The sequence below is a fragment of the Pinus tabuliformis genome, chromosome 1_2 (genome assembly GCF_031772625.1).
Source record: "Pinus tabuliformis cultivar Carrire ecotype Pingquan chromosome 1_2, CPIR1, whole genome shotgun sequence".
NCBI classification, from domain to species: Eukaryota; Viridiplantae; Streptophyta; class Pinopsida; order Pinales; family Pinaceae; genus Pinus; species Pinus tabuliformis.
In genome coordinates, this window is record NC_142298.1 from 1,127,124,358 (window position 1) to 1,127,136,532 (window position 12,175).

Genomic DNA, 12,175 nt, shown 5'->3' on the forward strand with positions numbered 1-12,175 from the left:
CTCATCCACACATCATCTTCATTAATATCTAGATTATCAGCATAGCTATAAAATGACTCTAGATGTTCTTCAGCTCATACTCCCTCTGTACCAGTAAACTTAGGCATATATTTCTGATAATCTCCTGCAGGCATGGCATTTAAAGGAACATGCAAGACCAAGGGTCCATACCTAGCAGCTATAATTCTTTCCATCTTTGTGGGTGCTTGTTGGCCTGCCATGACTGGGAAAGGTGGAAGGGTACTGGTCGTTTGGATGATAGAAGGCTGAGAAACAATCAACAGAGCAAGAGGGCACTGATGGACTATATAGGGGACTTATTGAACAAGGAGCTCTATGAATCTCTGAAGGTATTTCTTCACTAGCAGAGATACATGGGATTTTTTGGGCTTACCTAATCCTGATGCTCCTTTCTGCAAAGTTTTCTTTGTCTTAACAATCTTCTCAGGGTCAGGCACTAGAACAGCTGGTGATTTCTGAGGATTTCTTCGAGTATGTCTCACAAACTGAGCCAAGACTATAATGTGGAGTCACCAAAGGTTGGTCTTCCTCCAGTGGAGTCGCTAGATAGATGATTACAACCAGAAATGTGCCCAGACTTTGTCTATCATCAAAATCTAGAACTATGTCGTTCTCCCAGGGAAGCTGAGCTTCAATCTCCTCTCCCCAGCAACGGCGCCAATTAATGTTATCACCCCAAGAAACTCTCCTAGGTTGTATCTCGGAGATGCTCGGGAACATTGCAAACTCAACTAAATGTTGGAACTGGACGAATGGAAGGAATGATGCTTGTTCAAGCCAGATAACCACTTCTACTATGCTTAACTCCAAACATGCGTGAACACCCACAGACTACAAGGCTTTAGACCACCAACTACTCACAGTTTAAGGAATAGGTGAATATGGAGAATACTGACCACACCAGCAGATGCACAAGACCATGTGATAGCCGGTTGCAACCAGTAAAAAGGTCTGCAAATCTATTTCTTAATGCACAGACAGGATGACAGCTCTCTAGCACTAAGTTAACAGAAACCTGCATAACACTTTCAATGATATATACTAGACTTCAACACAAAGGTGGGATGACAGCCCCTCAAATGCTAAATATCAAGAGCACATGAAACTGCATAACAAGCACAGCCTAGAACAAAGAAGAAGTGGAAAGTGAGCAATTAACAGCAAAAGAAGCTTGTATTAGCTGAAAATGTTGACGAGACGCTGCAAGTATCAAAGCAGTTACAGTCTCCAGAAGTTGAACCTTACATCAAACTACAACCATCAACCCCGATTACATCTGTTTTCTGAGTATATATAGAGTTTCTTTACAAAATGTTCTACTATTCTAAGCAAGGAGGGGTCATAATGGACCACCAACCTCTTTAACTCTCTGATGGAGTCTCTGCTACAATCTGCTTGCTGCAATGAATGAATCTGATCTTTTCTGATACTTTGTTGTCCTTCTCGAGTAGGTGGAGTGTAATATGGATGAAATTCCATAACTGTTGAATGTGTTTACCTGCTCGAGGCTGGTCCTTTCCGTTCTCAGCCATCATGTTTCTTAAAAGCGGTTGTTGGAGAGGAAATGCATCAGGTACAGGCGAAAAAGTTACCTTCGTCCTTCAGGAGCATGTAATGATCGGGGGCAATAGGACTGCATGGCGGGAAAATGGAGAAGGAAGATCAGCCGTTGGATCGTGTGGATCGACGACAGGGATCGTTTTGCAGAGGGTATCGGGAGATATGGGATCGTGATGGATGAGGGTCGTTGGATCACATACGGGCAGATCCAACGATCATCGGGGGTGGAAGATGCGTGGGTATTATCGGCCGGGGAAAACTATGCAATATGGCAAATACACAATCGGCGCAAACTCTCGGCAAATACACTATTGGAGGCACAAACTAGACTCGAAACTTATTACACGGGAGCAGTGAGTCATATTGGGTCCGGCACCTGATATCGCTCGCTATAAAGGAATTGTTTGTGTTAACGTCGAGCCCTGAACCCTTGCGACTGACAATTGCCAATGAATATCGCATCGGCACTTCGAGAGCGGAGCTACTATGGTTCAAGCGGTGCATTGCGATCGCCGATAGCGATTAGCAATGTCGCAACGGACCTCCACCAAGGGAAACCCCCGATTGCGATGAACGTATACGGACTCGCCGCTACATTATAATATGACTTAACCTGTCATCGCATTCGATTGAATTGCAAAAGCTCAGAAAGGGATGACATGTTAAATCCATCAATTGTGATGGAGCTATGGACCCGACGGAGTCGTTAACAACAGTTTGTAATCATATCGCATCCAATAGGGGCAATCGGTAATCGGCCATTGGCGATGTTATAGACATGACTTATAAAGTACCTCCTGGAAGCTGCGATTGCGATTGCGATTGTGGTGGAAGGTCGTATGGGCGCAAGTTCATGGGTTAAGAGCCTAGGGCTTAAGGTTTGAAAGGGTGATTTTGCAGAGTTTATAGGAAAAACAGAGGAAACAGAGCTGAAGGAGGATAAGTGGGATAGGGGTAGAAAGGAGATATTGACCGATGTGGAATCCTTCTGCGCACAACCAAATAGAGCAAGCCTGTCTCTGACCTTAGAAAATCATCATTGTATAGCAGAGCTAACAGTAGTCTGGAAAACTTCTATCTTTTTCTTACTTAAAACTAGACCATTGTTCTTTACCAGCTGCTTAAATGTATGAAAATGCTTGAAATGGTCCTAGATGTTCTTAGAAAAGATTAGAACATCATCAATGTAAACTATAAGCCAGTCAAATTATGGCTTAAATATTTTTTCCACTACCTTCTGGAATTTAGATGGAGCATTTTCCACACCAAAAGGCATGAGATTCCACTCATAGTGGCCTGTTGGGATGCTGAAGGCGGTCTTGAACTTATCTTTCTCTAAAATGGCTAACTGCCAAAATCCTGCCTTCAAGTCAAAATTTGAAAATATCTTAGCTCCTGCTATCCTTGCAATCAGATCTCATTTGTGAGGGATCGGATAGGTGTCATTTGCAAGAACAAAATTTAGAGGTTTGAAATTTATTACCAGCCTTGGGATACCTCTGATTTGTTCTGCTCTTTTGTTGACATAGAATCCATAACAGTTCCAGGGACTATCAGATTCTCTAATGAGCTTTCTGTCTAAGAGCTGTTTAATCTCTTTTTCGCAGAGATCTCTATATTCTTTACTCATAGGAATAGCTCTACTTTCACAGGTCTTACCTATATATCCTTCTTTGTATGGGAGCTCAATAGTATTCTGCTTTTGGTGCCATAATGCATTTGATTCTTCTGAGCAGCATTCGTCCTGAATTTGTTTTTTCAATTCCTCAATTTTTCTTCTAACCTGAGGATTCTTCAGCTATTCGTCTACCTTAAGTGTAGATTTCAGATCTGTCAATTTGGCTTCTGCTTTGTCCAAATTTTGGACAGTTTGGACCATTGTAGAGACTCTAGGATTTGAAATATAGGGCAACTCAATCCTTTTGTTATTCCTTTTGAAGTAGGAACAGAAATAATATAACCAATTTTGTTTTCTTTTAATCTTGTTGACCCATGTGGCTCAACAGCTACTAAGAATATATTTCCCAGAATACAGTCAACTGGGATGTCTGCTACTGCAAATTTCAAATTGATGCAATGATGTTCAAAACAGATAGAAGCCTTGGGAACTTCATACTTGAGTGTTTTATTCCCCAATCCTACAACATTTCTTTTTGCAAAAACCCAATATTTTGTTGGTATCACTTTCTTATTTAAAATGTTCACATCAGCTCCTGAGTCAAGGAGTGCTATGAGTTCAAACATTCTCCCTTTATGCAGATGTTCACTTTTACATGATGTTGCTGGTTGGAGTTAGCTAGAATTCTCATTTCTTGAAATCCAAAGACAAGGTATTTCTTTCCTTCAACAGTTTCAAGATTTGGGTTAAGATTTTTGGCATATTCTGCTATGTCCCCATGAATGAGAATTTTCCTCTACAGGTTGCTTTCCTTTCTTTATTTCATCAATTTGGGATTTCAAGGTAGAGATTTCAGATTTTATATTATGAATTTCTCTACTCACTTCCCACAAGGTGAGTGAACGCACCTTGTCTGACTTCTCTTGATGTCTTTGGAAGGACCTGGTATTCCTTTCAAAAGAAGCATCAACAAATAATGACTTTTTACCTGAATTTCTAGAAGCACTTGATTTGAGCTGGTCCATGAATGCCTCTATTAGTCGACTCTTCATTTCTTCATCTTCCATTGCTCGAATCTGAGAAAGAATTTTTATCTCATCTTCTTCTGTGGCAGCCATTAAGATTTTCTCCTTCTGTGGTCTAAAGGGCATTTCTTTAGAACTGGGATCACTATATGATTATGAATCAGAATCATAATGCATTTGACAAGCACATTCTTCTGGTTCAGGACAAGAACAGGATGTCGTTTCAGAATTTGGAAAAATCTTGCCTGTGTGCTTGTAATTCTTCTTGAGACGAAGAACTAAAGGAATCAAAAGATGATTCTTCCAGTTGTTGCTACTGAATTTGGTCTTTAATTACCACATTTGGGTAGCGTTCTGTCCTATGAGTGCGGAACCACACTTCATGCATTGTATTTGTCCCTCTTGCTTGATATTTTTACCTCTCTGAAAAGAGGCTTGGGACTTCTTCCCTCTGTTTTTCTTAGATTCCTCTCCTTCTGGACATCTTGAGGATGTATGTCCAATCTTGCCACACAACCAACAAGTAAGATTGTTCCATTTCTCTTGTTTGGATGTATGTAAATGAATGTTAAAGGGTCTATAATAATGTGTCCTGGGGACATACCTGTAGTAGCCCTTCCCGACTTTAGAGGAGTGACTTTTAGGCCGCTAAGAATACTTTCTTCAATCTTTGTAGCCTTTTACATTCTGTTTATACTCCTTTTTAGCCCGTTTCTTTGCTTTTCTTCTTTTGACCAAAGGGTCATCAACTGTAAGTCCATATTTACTGCAAATGGACTTCTTGTCTGGGAGCTTTGAAATTTTTTCCAAATATTTGTTTACTTTGGAACTTGTGCATAAGCTCACTAATGTTTTTGTAATGTGAGAATAAATCTCACCCCATGTATATGATTCAAATGGCAACTGGAAAACTTCTTGCAACCTGATATAATCAACAAATCTGGATGGAAGAGTAGCAAGATATACCTGTTTCCATAACAGATTCTTTGAATCTTTCACTTCATAGATTCTTTGCATCCAATCCCTGTGAAAGTCTTCATATTGTGACATCTTGTGACATTTGAGATTCATGAGGATGACTTCATGCTTATCTGCAATCTTTGTTTCACTGCCACACCAATGTTCTAAGATCATGGAGGTTAAAGCTCCAATCATGTTGCTTATAGTTGAGCCATCTGAATTGTGAATCACATCTCCTGCTTCGTCTTTAAGCACTTCTGCTTCCATTTTTATCATCAATTTTGGAGACGATTTAGTCTCCCACCACCTTAGCAGTGTTCCTGTAAAACATTGAATAATAGTCTTGCATGCTTCTATCTCACTTTTTCCTCTAAGACACATGAGTTTATATTCTGTGAACATCATATCAATTAATTGTCTAATCTGACCAACACTCAGATTATCAATATTCCACTCTCTATGTGATTCAGGGAAAAATGTATGAGCTTCAAGAAGCTTGCCTTTGCCTTCAAGATCAGGTGCAGGATATTTATTGAACCTACTTTCAAGAGGTTCATATATGGGAAAGATCTGAGACTCAAATTCTTTCTTATCGTCTTCTTCTTCCTTAAATAAGGAAGAAATGGTGACTTTTTCTGTATCCTCTGGATTTTCCTCTGAATATGTGGCTACTTCTTTGGGGAATAGTGTCGGGAACCTGTTGATTGGTTTAATAGCATCCTGAATCTTTATATTTCTTTGGTAGAGAAAACAGGTAGGAACTGGTTTATCTGTTTTTGATAGACTTATCTTTTCAACCCTTTCAGTTAAACCAAATATCATATTTTTAGTAGTATCTATGTGATCTACTATTTTTTCTTCCACTTCCTCTATTTTGTTTAAAGATTCTTTGGCATAAGATCTAACAACAGATGAAGTATATTGTACATCATTGAGGTTTTTGTTAACCTCATTTAGTGAGACTTGAACAGTATCAAACTGTTCCTTTATTTCTACAGTCTTTGCTGTATTTATCTCCAGACCCTTTATTGTTGTATTGGTCCAGTTGATTTGTTCACTGGCTTTTTGAATCCTTCCATCTATGCCTAGAGCATTATCATCCTTTTGAACCAAAGGAATTGCCTTTGCTGCATTTTGAGTTTCTCCGATGATAATTCCTCTGTATGGAGGAAAAGTAGATGGCGTCTCTATTCTACTGCCATCTAGGGTTGTCCAAGCATGTTTGGTGGATGAGGAAGAAGATGATCTTGTCAACACAACTTCAGGGGAAACATTTTTCTTCCATTCATAAAAGGAAATCCAAGAATTTTTAATTTCCATATAATGTTTCCAATCTTCAGCTAATCTCTTCTTCTCCTCAATAGTATGACTTAGGCCAAACTGCTCAACTTCTGGATTGGTAAATAAGTCCCAGTTTAACATGGCTTTCATCCATTTAGAACTTATTTCTCATTTCAAACAGCCATTCATCAAAGTAAAGAACTTGTGCATTTCCATGACTGCAAGCTTTTTACAGTCATCTGGAACAAGACCAAATCTACATGAAGGAATCAAGCCTTTTGCTTGCTCAAGATAGCCTAATCCATATTTGGGCTTCGCTGACCTCATTACACTGAATATTTCTATTAATCTGGGATCTTCTCCTTCTAAAGTGATAATCTCATGCATCATTAGAACATGGTCAGACTTTGGCTCATGAGGAAAAGGGATGTCTGAACATTTTGGGTTAGGGCATGGATTGACTGATGTAGAAGGAGGAGCTTCACCAGCTCTTGGATGGTAATTCTCGTGAATGACAAATTCAGCAAGGGTACATAAATTTACAACAGCTTTATATTCAGGACATGTAACTTCTATGGAATTGAAATTGACTAGTTGGGCAAATTCAAACAAAGAAATATGTTTACAAGAAATTGAGCTAAAACAAGCGGTATCAATAGTGGATGGATCTCTATAAAATTTGGAACTTTTGTAGGCTCTCTTAATTCCTCTGTAATCAATAGTAAATCTTCTATGGAAATACAAAATAGCAGAGGATTGGTTCTCTTGGATATCAGCAGAGGTTATTCTTTTAAGTGTTGGAGGCTTGGGATTAGAAACTACCTAGTGTTCAGGGAATCTAAGATCCTCTCATCGAATTGTCCAATGTTCTATTTTCTGATTCTTTGAATCTGTTAGAACAATGAAACTTGCTTTTGAATACCAACTGGGTGTATGGCGTATGTCTGGCCATAAGGTATTTGTGTGCCAGAAACATCCTCTGGATTGTATGGCTATGTTATGTCTTTTCTGGTGCATATCAAACCCTGAAGTTTGGATCTAGAACTGCAGGATCTGATCTATTGTTTCGTCAAAGACATAGACTGAAAATTTAGGATAACAGTCAAAGTATACTGGGCCATGCAATAAAGGGGCAACTATACCTCCTATTAAGGAATCGTTATACTTATTATTATGAGTAAGATCTCGGACTGTGGCTAGCACAAAATTATTTAACCCTTGATGAGCCAAAGCGTTGATCTCGATCTTTATGCATCCCAAGTGCAAATATTTTGTTTTTAACCTTTTAGCTTCGGCCTGTAATGTTTTTGGATCCAGAAGAGGAATAGACTGAATATTTTCAGAATTCTCCTGAATCTGACTAATAAACTCCTTTATACTAATTCTAGTGGCGGCTTTTAAATGGAATACAGACAAATCATCATAAACTTATGATGCAGAGATAGTAGGTAATTTCCATCGAGCAGACAGTTGTGGCTCGTCATATTCAAGTTCTGCTTGATTTAGGACTCGACTAGTACTTGATGCAAACATATCCCTAAGGGGATTCTCTGTAGCGGATGACTCTCTGTCTTCTAATTCATGGAAGGACACAAACTTCCTGAATGGATCCATTAATATGAGAGATGATTTAGAATACCAACATCTTGAACCAGATGTTACTGGCTCTGATACCAATTTTCAGTAGGGGCTTCCACAAAGCTTGCTACATTGTTGTTACAGTGTCGCGCGCTATGTTGTTGTCGCTCTCTGTTGTCTTGGCCTTGCTGTGTCTCTTCGTTTATCTTCACTGATCGACCTCTGGCGAACTTAGTGTGAACCTACTCGAATCTTTCACGCTCTGTGACCTTACACACGGCTTCCTCACCTTTCAACGGTCTGGCGTCCCTTCGAACCTTTAGCGAACCCCTAATGAACTTCGAGTGAAGATTATGAGACAACTACTACACAACATACAATTTATAAAAGCGCACAGGGATTCAAATACGGAAAATTCCTTGTCATATTATTTCTCAGAAATGGATATAGATTACAAATTACAAATCACAGAGAGTATTCCTTGCAGAGATAGACTATTGTTGCATTTATCGGACTTTTGCTTTTCACAAAATAATAAGCATTACCGAAAGCTTCCTAACAACAAATAGGCTCTACCTCAGAATATACAGACTCGACTGATATACAGACTTAGCTGACTGCTAATAGATCTGGCCACTTTAGGTTCTTACCAGTGCCAAGCACACTGATACGGAGGCTTCTCAGATATCTAAGACTCTAAAGCTCTCTGAATGCGAATACCTCAGCAATGAACCTTACTCTCAATTTATAAACAATGAGAGGGGACAAACATACCTGTAGGGCATCATACAAAGGGACAGAATCATTACTTTCGAGTAACACCAAGGTGACATCCGCACAAAGATTCTTGGCCCGGAAAAGTAAATCCTACAAAAAAATATGTTGTCTGCATTATTTACAAAGTCGCTGCTTTTGTCCAGCAAAGCCCACGAGAAAAGCTGGCCACAATCAAGTCCTTGTGACTGGACAACATTATTACAATAATGGATGCTTTTGTCGGTAAAGCCCATGAAAACCGTCAAAATACAGTAATGTTAGGGAATCTGCCATTTTTGTACAATAATTCATCCCATGCTTTGGTGAAAATCCAAAGAAGATGATTGAATGTGAAAGCTAATTTTTTAAATCTAGCTATATTTTAAATTCATTAATAGTAAAAAAATGTGATTGATTATTAAAGTTATTTCTTTTAAAGTTTGGTAATATTTAACCAAAAAAATTAAAAATATTGTGTAAACGCATTTTCATTTAAGAATAAAGAAGATGATTAAGCGTGAAAACAAATTTCTTTTTAATCCAATAAAATTTTTGTGTAGAAGAGTTTTTTAATCTAAATTAAAGGCAATGAGTGAGTATGAAAGCCAATTTGATATTCTCAATATTCTATGTCTTAATATCCTATGTCTTGATGGTTGATACACGGATATCTTGGCATGAAATAAATTGGTGACCTTATATATTGCTATACATTTAACAAAAATTTCTCTATCAATGAAACTTAATTGCGTGATTGATTTCATGTGTTTCCACTAGTTTCATTTTCACTATGGTTTATCTTTACAAAATGAAAATGCTCAAGGCCTCCCAAAGGACAATTAATGAAGAAAAATATAGAGAGAACTACATAAATATCTAAATGCCACAAGGTCTAAGAAATTAATGTGAGAAATGTATTATAGATTTGAAGAAAAAAGGGAGGACAACATAAAAATAAATAATTTATTTTAACGTTTAGGATAATGAGAGATCCCCCTTCACAAGAAAAATAATCTCTCTTTTCATGCAACAAAATAAGCAACTGAATATCTATTTAGAGAGTTTGTTCAAGAAAAATAGGAAAATATTTTTTTTCTAGTAACCAATTATTAATGTTATAAAGGAGGTTTTAAATCTTGTAACGAGGACTTGATATTTCTATTAGTTTGAATATAATTTTGAAGAACTTGTGAGGGGTTGGAATTTCCATAATTAAGACCTAAGCATTTTTATCAATGACAAATGCACCATTAAGACCTAGGCTTGGAAAAATTTGGAATTAGAAAACTTCTTATTATTTATCAATTTTGAAATAAAAGTTGGGAGATCAAAATATTTCAGAGCAACACTTATTCAAATGCTTGAATGATTATACTACTGCATTACGGTGAATTAAGTTATTATTTTTTTTATTTTGTTTCATGTGAAATTAGTTTCTTTGATGTATTTGAGATTCACATAAGATTTTAAAATTAGATGTTGAAGTGTTTAATATGATCATTTTTAATATTTTTGAAATAAAAAATGGAAGATTGAAATCTTTAGAAGTAACTCTTATTTGAATGTGTGAATGATTATATAACTAGTGTGAATTAAGTCATTTATTTAGTTTGATGTGAAATTACTTTCCTTAATGTATTTGAGTATAACATAATATTAAAAATTAAATGTTGAAGTACTTGATATAATCCTTTATAGGTTATTCCATTCATATGTGCTATATAATTATTAAGAAAACGAACTATTTATTTTCCTTACTGATTCAACATTTTATTTGTATAAGTTATATTATGAGTAAGAGACATTTTTCATATATAGAATTAGATATTATCTTTTAATAATTTGAGAATGTTTTATGATTTAATCTTAATTGAAATCTCTTTTGTTACTTAAATTGTTTTGTCATATCTCTTTTCATTTGATTACACATAGATGCTAAGTGTATGAAACAATGTTTTATAAGTTGCAACATAGATATGTTTTAATAATTATTCAGTGAATGAATTTATTCTTCACTTAATAATTCACTATTCATCATAAGTATTGCCATTTAAATTCATCGCTTTCAACTGAGATAGGATATTAGCTAGTTTTGTTTATGTTCCATAAAAAACACAGTTAAGATTTAAGAAAGCTTAAACAAAAGTCTCCTTTTAGGAGCAATCTCTTTAGGTCGCAACCGGGTTTAGGTCGCAATCAGGGCAACATACGAGTGGACATTGCTAAACCAAACAAGTATAGGCCTAAGTAGGGTCTTGATTGGGTGATGATCCCTTGTTGTTGGAGAAATTTTTCCGCCTGTCAATAGGTTGCTCCACAAAAGAGTCTTGCATAAAACTTATAGAGGGAAAACTACATAGATATTTTTGTACGACCAATTTTTGCACCTTACAACTGTGAGAAGAAGATTGTTCACAATGACTCTAGATTGGTGTACCATAAAATTATTTTATGAAGGAAAGGTTAGATCATGCTAATTGAGGAATGAGAATCCATATAGTTTCATATGGATTATTACTATGTACAACTACCTACTAAGATGGGAGGGGTGAGAAGGTAAAAAAATATATATATGCACCACTTGCTTTCTCTTTTGTTTGAACTCTCGATTTTCACATTTTTTATAATAATAGAAATTCAATTTTAAGGTCACAACCAAGTGAGACACCAAATTGGTGTACGAGACACCCTTGTTTGTGGGACAAGGCCCCCCACCTTGCAAGAATTTAAATGCTAATTCTAGAAAGGTGTACATACCCGATTCTCCTCTAGGTTTGAACCTATGAACTCTTAGGAGAAGACACATCTTATCAACCATTAGGCCCACTAAAAAAACAAAATTATGCCCAAAAAATTTAAGTTATATATTTGTAGAGAAGCTATTTTAATTTTTGATTGACTTTTAATTAAACCTTGAGCAAATGAAGACCAATTTTGACAAGTGATCAATCATAACTAATTTGTATGCTCTAGATACTATTTGATGAAAATAATGCTTAGAAAATAACAAAATAAAGCATGTAATCCAAAACCAATTTGCATGTGTGTAAAAGTCAACGCTTCAAAATTAAATCTAAAATGCTAGAATAATAAATCTAAAAAATACAATAGATATACTTAATGCTAAAAAGGTAAATATAATGAATTTTGTCCAAAAAATTAAATCTAAATAACCAGCTTAGATTTAGAAAAAAAAATTGTGGATACCATGAAATACCATAAACATAAATAAACATATGCATAAATATATAACCATAAATTTATCATATTTGAACTCCTAAAAAAAATTAAAAAAATTAATACTTTTAATAAACATAAAAAGAGGGAGCAAATAATTTAAATAGTAAAACCCAAACATTCATAAAAACTAATGAAG